Source organism: Rhodnius prolixus, unplaced genomic scaffold (genome assembly GCF_049639745.1).
Source record: "Rhodnius prolixus isolate KJV_2025 unplaced genomic scaffold, Rpr scaffold_17, whole genome shotgun sequence".
NCBI lineage: Eukaryota > Metazoa > Arthropoda > Insecta > Hemiptera > Reduviidae > Rhodnius > Rhodnius prolixus.
The window spans coordinates 1,579,933-1,592,434 of NW_027411626.1; the positions used below are offsets into that span (position 1 = coordinate 1,579,933).

At 33.4% G+C, this 12,502-nt stretch overlaps 1 long non-coding RNA gene across 2 annotated transcripts; it reads left to right on the plus strand.

Moving 5' to 3' along the window:
• The first annotated feature begins 5,224 nt into the window (after positions 1-5,224).
• Positions 5,225-11,256, plus strand: LOC141459691 (uncharacterized). Of its 2 annotated transcripts, none has more exons than XR_012461586.1 (3): positions 5,225-5,750; positions 5,845-6,176; positions 10,571-11,256. It is a non-coding gene; the product is annotated as an uncharacterized lncRNA (long non-coding RNA). The 2 variants fall into 2 exon arrangements; XR_012461587.1 differs by lacking the exon at positions 10,571-11,256 and adding an exon at positions 10,261-10,560.
• Positions 11,257-12,502: the final 1,246 nt, after the last annotated feature.

A 12,502-nucleotide genomic window follows, 5' to 3' on the forward strand; every position in this document is an offset into this window, starting at 1 on the left:
AAGATAATTTTCTCCTGTCTATTTGAAATTCTCTACACGTTTCATAACAGTATCTTTATCGCCATCCCTTCTCCTCGATTTCTATCGGCGTCTCTCACTCTCGCTCAGTTGCACATTACCTGTACAATCCACTAATCGTTCACACATCTCCATCGCCTTGAAACAGCTTAGTCTGTTTTCAACAGGCATAGTTTCCTGATTGGCTAGTAATTGACCTTCTTAATTTATTGTTTATTTAGAAAAATCGAAAATTTTCTTTACAATCTCTATTACTCCCCTCTTCAGGGGTGACTTTGTACTAGTGACATTTAACATCTATTGCTCCCTCCTTAATGGTTGTTCCAGGCGAGTTTCTGAAGCACCTCCTCCCGACTGAGATATCGGATAAAGTCCCAGGATCTGGGAGATTTCCAGAAAGAGATTGTATTTCTACTCCAGAGCACCTGGTAATTTCTGAGGTGTATGCATCTTACGTGAAAAAATTGGATCTCTAGCAGCTATTTGGAGGCTGTAATACAAATACTGGTAATTCATGGACATTAGCTCTCATAGCGTTAAATTACTAGGGTAATGTCGTGGTAAGTGATGTTTGCAAGTATGTTGGGGGGTCTAGGGTGAGGAGACACTCTTGGATTCAGTGAGTCATAATCTAGGTACTGCCTTACCACTTACGACCATTAGTCTTTTGAGCTAAAGGCCATCATGCGACATAAAAGTCCATACGGATTGCATGGATTTCCCACCTGGAAGATCCTAGGGAACTTTCTGATGGTTTTCCGAATATCTGGTTCTTGGTCCAACTCCAGCCACAATTCCTTCTGGTGTTGTCGATCTGGTGACTCTAAAAAGTAGATTTCCAGCTCCAATCCCTCTTGATGTTGCTCATCTTTTTTGATAAATCCCTCTTTTTTATCTTTCCCCATAATTTAAATTCAATCTCACCTTTTATACGCCACAGCTAAAAATATCTAGTTCACTACGACCTCTGATGCTTAATTTACATTAAATTTTGTAATAGATTAACTAATATACCTTATTATGTATTCTGTAGTCTAATGTAATTATAATCTAGAGCTCAAGATTAAATTCACTTAAAATATTAAAATATGCGAAAGAAAACTCAACAGCATTGTCGGAACGGTTTCTTTGATGTTTTATCCCTCAAATATTACAATAATGTGACGTGAACAAAAAAAAAAAAAATACTGACGTGAACACTATTACGACTGCAAATCTCTACACCTAACTGATTAATGTACCGCTCTGATGATGGACGAAAGTCCTAAGTTGTACTTCCGGTTGATTGAATTTTTAAGTATCATCGATTTTCTTTATTTTAGCTTATGCCTATATTTCTTGATATGGAAAAATTCACATGATAACCATTTGATAGCCTACTTGATTTATTTGGTAAATTATCGATTTTAAATGTTTCTGTGGATCGATTCTCTCATTCAATTTTTTTTTTTAAATCATCAAGCATTTTAAATTCTTTTCATCAATTTTGTTCTCAGGAATTTTACTTTCAGCAGTATTTTATGAAAACTAACCTCAATTCATGTTAAATACTCGTACATCAAAATGTAAAAATAACCTCCCAATATATTTGTGAACATTTTTTAGAATCTATTGAAATTTATTAACACTTTTCCCTCCCAAATTATCTCCCGCAAATCTTACACAGGAAGTCAAAATTTTGTAGATCACATTAGATTCAACTTTAAAGCCTCTCCTGAATGCGTTACATATCCTTCAAAAACAAATAAGTAACAAAACAAAACAAATAAATGTTTCTTTCGCAATTCTAAAATACAATTATTCTTTATTATTATTTCTATACGTTATAATTAATTATTAAAAGAATGAAAAACAAAATTGATTAATGATATTAAATTAGTAATTAATTTAAATGAGGTCAATAATCTGATTTATAATTTCTACGATGTCATGAATCGAAATTTTGAAGGTTGACGTTCACATAGTTACCTAATAGTATTGTAATTTTTTTTTTTGTATTGTAATTGTAATTAATAATATTGTTGCTACTATTTATATTTATGTGAATTATCCCATAGTGACGCAATATTACACTTAATAACTTCTGTTTTCATGAGCATGCGCCTTATTTTTATTTATTTAAGGCGCATCAACCTCGTCAACTCACTTTCCTGTAATTATTTTACACTTAGATCTACATAGTTCATGATTTTCTCAATCATGGCAATTGTAAAATTCTATAAATGTGCTAAACTACATTGAATTCCTTACCATGGAAATTGAGATATAAGGACTTGAAGTTTAGGGAAAACGAAAGGTTACTAAACTTTACCTGCATATACTTCCTATGTATTATATTGTATGTACTTTCAAATTTCTCTCAATTCTAGAGATAGTTAAACTCTATAAATGTGCCAAATTACATTGGATTCCATACAATAGAAATCGAGATATTAGAACTTGAAGTTTAGAGAAAACGAAAGATTACAAAAATTGAAGTGCATATATTTCCTATACTATTGTATCTACGATTATCATATTACTCTCAATTCTAGAGATAGTTTAACTCTATAAATGTGCCAAATTATATAGAATTCTGTACAATAGAAATCGAGACATTAGGTCTTAAAAGTTTAGGGAAATCGAAAGGTTACAAAAATTGAAGTGTCTATATTTCCTATACTATTGTACCTACGATTATCATATTACTCTCAATTCTAGAGATAGTTAAACTCTATAAATGTGCCAAATTACATTGGATTCCATACAATAGAAATCGAGATATTAGAACTTGAAGTTTAGGGAAAACGAAAGGTTACAAAAATTGAAGTGCATATATTTCCTATACTATTGTACCTACGATTATCATATTACTCTCAATTCTAGAGATACTTAGAGTCTATAAATGTGCCAAATTACATTGGATTCCATACAATAGAAATCGAGATATTAGGTCCTAATGTTTAGAGAAAACGAAAGGTTACTAAATTTCAACTGCCTATATTTCCTAAACTATTGCATCTACGATTATCGTATTTCTCTTAATTCTGGAGATAGTTAGAGTCTAAAATTGTGCCAAATTAGGCAGAAGCAATAGAAATCGAGATATTACGGGACTTAACGTTTAAGGTTCTTTAGCAAGAGAAGTATTATATTAAGACAATAATTCTTACCCAAAAAAACTTGAACGGTGAAATTCTATGGATAAGTTTATTGCCCTTTTCCTTGATTTGGAGTATTCTTCAGATAACGGTACTTTTACGATCTGGTTCTCAGACTATCTGGCTCGCAATTATATTATTACCTTGAATGCTCTACTATTGTTATTGGCCATCGAATAAAATCTTTCTTTTTTTGTTTGTGTACGATTCTATGTTAACTAAAGTTGGCTACTTGTGAGAGAATTAATACTTAATTAATAAAGCACACTTCATGTAGGTTATTGATCTGATGTGAACTTAAAATCACAATAAAGTAAACAATACCTTCTTGGAGGTTTTTCCCAGGTTATTCAGTCCGCTCTAATTCACATCATTATTAGGTTATATTTTAGTTCTGAAATTCACCTTTAAACTTGCTTTACTTGTGATCTATTGTTGTTTGTTTGCTCAATTTTTGTTAATTTACAATTTAAACATTTTTACTTCTATCCTTACATAGATGTATATAATACAGCTTCTACCATTTTTACAGTGGGGGGGCCTCACTGAGCTTCTTTATCTTCATCGCGGCTCTGAGCAAGCTCCCTCCGCTTTTTCCACTCCATCTATTTAACCATAATCCTCTCTACCATACTCCTCACAACATGCTCTTCTTGAAAAGACCCCTATGTCTGTATTCCCTTCCACTCTTACTCTTTCTGGCCACTCTGCCTTTGGGCATCCTAGTAACCTGCCCAAATCACGGCACTGATTAGTTCCAATTTGTGTCTCCTGCTAAAAAAAAAAAAAAACTTCACCACTTAGCACATCCTTATGTCTTGGAGACTTGTCTCCTTTTAAATGTGTAACCAAAGTTTCAAATTTCAAGTAAATTGGCTGACAGTCACACACATAATATTTACTTCGTGGGTATTTTTTCCCGGTTGTTTTTTTTTTTTAGTACAAATTGATGTTTCGAGCAAACCTAATGAATTTTGGTGAGCATCAATTACCTGTGAAAGATGTTAGCAGGTATTTAGCTGAACATTGATCAATGTTGCAGACTACCTTGGATCACTACTGTACAATGTTAAAAGCAAAATAACAAAACCGAATGAAACTGTCATATCTATGGGTTCAATAAAATGAAAGATGATTAGTTTATCCATTTCCACGAATTGCTATGATGTCGAGGAGTCGTGTCGGGACGAACTTGCCGTGTGACGTAATGATTTAGCGAATAGGTCATAATACTTGGCTCCGCAACCTTTTTAGCGCCGTTCAAGTCCTTGGCATTTCCGCCGTTTTCGCCTTGCGCATACGCGGCTTCTGGCTCCTACCACTTCTAAATCATCTCCTTCTCTCTCTTTATAAACCATCTTCCTTTTGTTTTGAACACGACTTTTTTTGTTTTTTAGGCTTTTACCTCTTGTTCAACCTACGACCTTCTACTATTCTTCAAATTCTTCTTTGTAAGACTTCTTCCCTATTACCAGGTTGGTAATTGTAGTTTTTTTTAACAGCAACACTTAACTTGTCTTCTGTAATTTGATAAACTCTTAATTAATGTGGTCCTTGATATTGCAATTTGTTCGTGAGTTTTTTTCTTTTCTTTATTTTTTTATAAAAGGTATGGTTATAAAACCTAAATCATTGTAAGCTGCAGAAGTTTGGTGCGGTTGTGGTAACGCTGACAGCTGCTAGAGAACACGTGACTACTTTGTAGTTCAAATCCATGGAGGGGCGCAGCTATCAAGCTTGGATTATAAATGAGTGATCCCTGGTTCGAATCACGCATGAAGCTACTTTTTATTTATTATCATGCAAAATTTCAATTTTGATTTGTTTTTCACGGGAAGTATAAGTTTTGAGGTAAAAATTAATAAGAATTGCCTTTTTTTGTTTTTTTAAACAAGAATATAGTTAGTGAAAATTCCAAGTCGTAGAAAATTTACTCATAACTGTGATAATTGCTGTAATGAAAAAAAGTTAACTTAATAAATTAAGGTATGATTAAAATAGATGAATCATTTTTAAAGACAAATTGTCTGTTATTTAAACAAACTTTCACCTGTTATTTTACTCTCCCTCTTTTACACTTATTCTCATTCTGACATTCATCATTTGCTAAAATTCTGTTTTTGAACAAATGTTTTTGAATATTGTTTCCTAATCCTAAACGTTTGTATCCTCCACAATTTTTAAAGGCCAAGGACGGTCATATTATAAAATTCTTTACCTTAAAATCTTTGTCCATAGAATTTCTTTTATTTCTTTTTTATTTTTTTGAATAGTTATAAATTAAAAGGAGATATATAGAATGTAAAATTAAATCTATTTTGTGTACACAGAAAAGAAATCTATAATTTGTAATCTCATAGGCTGAAGCCGGTTCAAGTTTTAAAACAGCTGTAGTGTATTAACCTGCGGTGTAGTAACCCTATACTATCCTTTCCAGGTCGATTTATATTTAATCTTATTTAAATAATCTTTATTTATCGATTTAATGATCCATGGATACAAAATGTAGCCATACGTAATGGTACTGCTTTTTAAAGTTCCTATAAAAATATTTCTTGAAGTGAGAGATCAAAGAGTTTAGTCCGGATAATGGTAAAAAAAATAATTTTTTTGTTCATCTTTTCTTACTTTATTTTTAAATGGTCTGGGCAAAAGGAGAATGTGACTAATAGTTATTGTTTTCTAGAACAGAAACTTCAAAAGAAAGAAGAAGACTCTAATATTTAGATGGTTATTCTGAGCATCAGAGCCTATCAAAACAGGAGTAGCATATAGTGGAATTGTGATACTACGAAGTAGATACGGAAAGACAGAAGAAGGTTTTTTCGTGAAAATTGCTGTGGACGAAATCGTCTTCGGTATGCAGCTTGGATTTCCAAGACTTAGTTTACTAAACCTTACTAAAGATGAACAATGAAGTACCCTTAAAGGGTAAGAACAACATAGTTAAGTTGGACCAAAGTTATCTTAAGTTACAAGCATCTAAACAAAGGACTATGCATCGGCAAGTCACCATAGGTAAGCCACATTCCAATAACTAGTAAACAAGTAGCTTTAGTATTTAAAGCGCAGGAAAACAACAACCATAGTAGATAGTTCCCAAAGTCTGTGCAAGACGTATCGCTTGTGTGAGTTCAATCTCTAACCAGCAGCCAACAATCGTCTTCCTAGCTGTAAGTTCTTGTATACAATATACCATTGTGAACACGAACATTTTGTAGTAAGAAATAAAGTTTTTAATTTTTAAAAATTTTATAACGACTACCCATCTTATAACTTTAGAATTTAGGAGAGACTGTACTACCAGGTAGTTCCAAATTCTGGAGCTTATTTAGAAAGTACTAGGTAGTCATGGCTAAATTATAACTTAAGGTAAACGTTCAGAGTAGCATGATTCTAGAAGTAAGGATTAAATCCGGGGGAGCTAGATTCATCATCTGGGCTGAATTAGGGTTAAGGGAAGGACGGTGGTAAGGAAGCCTTGAATACTGCCAGCCGAGCTCAGAAACGTGGAAAAAGTGGTCACAAGCCAGGCAAGGAAGGGATTTAGCTCATTGGTTAGCGCACAAGATTCCTGGGTCCACATCCAGCTGCTAGCCCTTAGATTTTATCTTTCAAGAAGCTTCTTCACAGTTCACTGACCAGTGATTGGTAAACTACGAGAGAACATTGTCTGGTGGCATTGCACTATGTCCTGCTACATTCTGAATGAGAATAAGCTAGACATGCTCAGTTTTTTTTTTTTTTTTTTTACGATTCTGAGGGCACCAGAAAACACTGGACCAATAATATGGTAGCATTTGAAGATTCTATGAAGATAGCTGCCTTCTTTCTTTTGAAGATTTTTGAAATTTTTAGCTTTGGAAGTCCTACGTTGGTTGAAGTTCACTTTAGCCTGCTCAAAACCCAATAGCTGGTGTTGAAACTTACACTTACATCAAACTAAATATATTTGGAGTCATCTTTAATTCTTCCTAAAATTACACAGTTTGTAATAATTAAGCACACCTACAATCTATGTACGAACCCAGAATGTAGAGCTCAGTTTTACATAATTAGGTTAGAGGTGCACAGTTGTTTTTTTGTTTGCAATTCTTTGTAACATATTTTAAGGATAAGTTCTCTTACCTTTCATACATTATGTATTAAAGTTAAAACACATATGCATACATTGATGGGCCATGATGAAGAAATTCTCTCGATAATTTAAATGTCATTTAGTTTCTGCAATTTACCTTTTTATTGTAGACTCTCACTTCAGTTAAGGTCATATTTAAAATAATTTACACAAATTTCCAACATTAAGAAATCGTCTATCGACTCTTAATAAATAAATATGTAACTATTACTTGTATCTTAAAACTCATTAGAGGAAGTGATTTGTTATCTTGCAATTTCAGAAGAGTTAATATACTCACTGGGAGTTCACAAAACAGAGTTAAAAGATATGTGTAAGTAATTCACAGATTTAAGCAAAAGAAAGAATATTGCCAGCTTCAGCCCAAAAATAATAATGCTCTACTGTGGCTGTGTCATGGACACGTCCGTGTGTTGTACGTGAATACGTTTACGTAAAGGGTTATATTTTTTATATAAAATATTTTTATTTATGTATTTAGGATGAAATCAAGGAAACTAATAATTACTGTGTTACAATATAACTTTATTAATTATAGATCTGTGATACGAAAACTACGTCACAAATGGCATACAAGATACATCGAGGTTTCTGGTAAACGTTAAATCAGTATAGGTATTACCTAAGGTTGTTGGAGAAGTTTCAATATAAGATAAATTGAACTCGCTGAGCATGAAGTCGGGCAATAAGCGGTTTTGTGAGACATCAACATTAAAGTCTCCAACTATAATAATTGGTGTAGTAAGATCAGGCTCATAATCGGGTATAATTTTAGAGATGTTTTTGGAAGTATTTTAACAACGATCGTAATATAAAGAGTTTAATTTCTGCTAACGCTGTGCCCGGATGGATATATACACACACCCGAGTACGAATTTGAAGATGTCATTGGCCTTTTTCGTTTACTAAACAGACATCACCAGCTTTTGCGTCTTTCATTTCCAAATAAATTCTCTGAAATGTCAATGTTAACTCTATTACAATCAGTGAAGCTATTGATGTTGCGGATATATGGCGACTCCATCGGCTTTGCAACTTTTACCATTCGATTGTACTTGAGAAGCCCTTTCCAACCGTATACGATCTATGTATTTGGTTTTGGCTTTTCGACGCGTAAAGGCCGACATTATATATTTTTGATAATATTTTCTTATTCTAACACCTTTATTTTATTCACTGTCACTATTTTACACTAATGTTTTATATACAATCGATAGATTGTGACGACAGCTGACGATTAAAACTTAAACGAACATCGTAGCTTTTCCGAGTCAAAAGTTATACTAATTGCAAATCTCGGTACGCAGCAAAATTATCTCAAAATGGCGCGATCAGTCCTCGCTTATCGTAATGAATTCTTTGATCCTTTAGCTATCCAGTGGTCTAATTTAATTTTGGATGTAGACGATAGGTTCGAAACTATAATGCCAAACTGTATCCCCCGATTTTGTTATCATTAGATTTTTTGGATTGCCACCATATGATTCAAATTTAAAGACGTATTCACGTAAAAAAGTTATTATTTGTATTTCTGAAGACACTTTACAGAAACAGATGAGAATTTACATTAATTTGATAATACAAACAGTAGGTTACAACAATAATTTACCTTATACTGAATAACAATTCTATCTTTTGTATCTAAGTTCTTCTTTCGCCTAACCTGGTGAAACAGAGCACGAGAGGTTACATTAGCATAACACTAGGAAAACATGAACGCCCCTAGTGGTCACATTTTTCAGTTCATTAATCTCTTGAAAGAAAAATAGCCACGATAAAGGGACGTAGCACCAGTGCCTGTGAAACGTAATTCAGTTATAGAGTATCTACCTGGAGTAAATACAATTTGACCATTCATATTCTTAATTAGAATGCGTAAAAGTTTCAGATTAATCCGCAAATCATGTAGTTTATTACTTGAGATTCTTAGCGGCTTCAAGTCAAAGGCGCATTAGTGTTATAATTTCTTCCTGGTACTTGACACATTACTTTGCCCTGAGTAATGTACTTCAGCAACAAGTACTTTGCAAGCATTGACCTTATTCAAGTATTTCACAAACAGCCGCCCGCTGAGTCAATTATCCCAAGGTTGACTTTTAAGTCAGATTCTTCGTCAAAACACATTACTATAGCGGTAAACATATGACGCATAGTATATTTATTTATTTTTTTTTTAAGCAAGTCAAACTGGTACACATATTCAGGTAATATGTCAAGCAGAAAACAGAATTTTGTTTGAAAACTTACTTATTCTATTCTAAACTTATAGCAAGCTTATGTTCATGATTTTTCAAACTGGTACCCAGATACCATATTGACGTAATATGTCAAGCAGAAAACAGTATTTTGTTTGAAAACTTAATATATTGTAAACTTAAAGCAAGCTTGTGTTCCTGATTTTTCAAACTGGTACCCAGATACCATATTGACGTAATATGTCAAGCAGAAAACAGTATTTTGTTTGGAAACTTAATCTATTCTAAACTTAAAGCAAGCTTGTGTTCCGGATTTTTCAAACGGGTACACAGATACCATATTGACGTAATATGTCAAGCAGAAAACAGAATTTTGTTAGAAAACTTACTTAATCTATTCTAAACTTAAAGCAAGCTTGTGTTGATGATTTTTCAAACTGGTACCCAGATACCATATTGACGTAATATGTCAAGCAGAAAACAGTATTTTGTTTGAAAACTTTATTGTAAACTTAAAGCAAGCTTGTGTTCCTGATTTTTCAAACGGGTACACAGATACCATATTGACGTAATATGTCAAGCAGAAAACAGAATTTTGTTTGAAAACTTACTTATTCTATTCTAAACTTAAAGCAAGCTTGTGTTGATGATTTTTTTTTTGTACCACATTGAACAGTTATTTCATTTTAGTAAACGAAGTGATCAACTTACAAGTTAACGCAAAGATTTGGCAAAAAATTTATGAACAACTACTCTTGATGTGTTTCAGCAAGAATCAGCGCGAAGAGAGGGTATAGTATAGGGCGGTAGATGGATTGTTCAGCAAAGCTAAGCTTTAACTATGTGGACTGTAGCATATGGACCATACCATTAAAAGCAAGGCCTGGCCTAGGCTATGTTTAGCAATTAAACCGGAGCAAAGAGAGTCTTTAGAGCGGGCAGTTTGCATTTACAAATAGAAAATTGGACGTAATTTGAGATCGATGATTATAAACTAACTTGATTTTTTTTGTTTTTTTTTTGGTTAAGGTATGTCAGCATCTGAGAAAGTTATTTGCGCCTGGATTTTTTTTTTTCAGGGCACTGCCGCCCTTCGGACAGTCTTCTCCGGTTACTCTGTCATCAGAAGTTAGTGAGCTGTAAGAAGCTCCTACGAAGAGATAATCTAAGGGCCAGCAGCTGCATTGGAATCCTGCATTCGCTTACCACTCAAGCTAATATCTTCCCTGTTTAAATGTTGTAACTGATTTTCATTACTTATAAATTATTTCACATTAAGAGAATGCCTGAATAACTTCTTCCGAGAGCAATCGACACTTTATCTGGGTTGTCCTATAAACTGATGTGGAATAAAAAAAAAAAAAAGGTAACATTCATCTTATCCATTACAGAACATGTGCATAATCTTCTGCCATACATGGGGAGCGATGCTACTTATTACGTTATTCTCTATTTATGTACGTAAATATGTTGTTATGTGGAGGAGACATGGAATGTGAAATCCGAAAGTGTTTTGTACAACATTATTGCCGAGTGTGGGTCCGTTAAATGGAGAATGCGAGAATGAAGTGTGGAATGAGTCAGGATGAAGAATGAGATGTTAGATGGTAAAAGAACTGTTGAGACGGCCATTTAGTTTTAGTAGTTTGTTGATGACCCTGAGAGAGAGGTGACTTCAAGTCGGCCCAACCCAATCTTAGACCGTTCTAGAGAGGGGGCGCTATAGAATGAGGAGAGTGTGTGGATACGACCCGACTTATTTGTCGTTATTTTCACTCCTGGAATGTCTTAGATGTTCTCTGAGATATCCATAGATTAACTTTATAATCGGATCGTTTAATTTCATTTATTCTTTTCTTGTTCAATTTTATTCAAATCAATGGGAATTTCATCAATATTCAGTATCTATTGAATGATTAGTTAATTTCAATATCATGTTCATCCAGAAGAGTACTTTTTAGGGGGCTACGAAAAAGTACCCATTAAGACCCCGCTGTAAGTACCAAAATTACACAAATTCTGTGTGTAAACTCACATGACTTTTTCTTACTGACTTAATTTTAGAAACAAAACGCTAATATCTTTTAACCATAATGACATTTCAATTCATTCCCTTAAGGGCTTTCTCCTGCGCCCTTCAGGTACTCCAATAGTTAGTCCAACTTAGTAAAAGATCTAGTTTTGTGCCTTAAATATGTTGTTGGTTTTTTTTGTAAATTTTCAAAAATTAGCTTCAAAACTACCTATATTTTTTTTCTTCTGATCTTTAAAAAGTTTTAAAGATATCTTTTTAAAGATAGCAAGAGAAGATGGGCCTTTAATTACAGATTTAAGAGAGGGGGTAACCTTGACAGTCTACAGAATTCAGGTTAATAAAATATAGTTCATAATTTGTGGAAAAAATAAAAAAAAAAGTATTGAAGAGAAATTGGTGTCACAATAAAAGATTGAATGTCCTTGTACCAGTTGCAAACTTGAGGCTGGTAGGTACACGCGCGCTGATTTACAGAGTCTGACATTCTGCTCTGTACAGTGTCCGCACTAAAACTATCGATACATTGTGGATGTTTGGTGTATTAGAAAAACTAACCAACTGATCTATATTAGTTAGCAACTAATCAAATTTCATTGTAAGCTGAGTTAGCCACTGAAGTTGCTTGAATCCCCCCCCCCCAATAGGTCATATTTATTAACCTATCTACTGTTATAGCGATAAAACATAAACGGTTTCAAGAAAAATCTACTTTTGGGACTCAGATAACCTAAAAACATATATTTCTAGTGAAATATCGATATAATAATCGATATACAAAATTTGAAATAATCGAAATATTTCCTTTTACCAGTTAAAAGAGAAAATAGAAAAGGCTAATTGTATTTTATTTGTACTGATCCAATGGATTTTGGCCCTTATTTTTCTGCAACCATGCTTGGTGCTTGAATTAAAGTATCGAGTATGTGCTTGCATTATGCATTATTTTGCTTAAAACTATGAATTATTACGGGGTGGG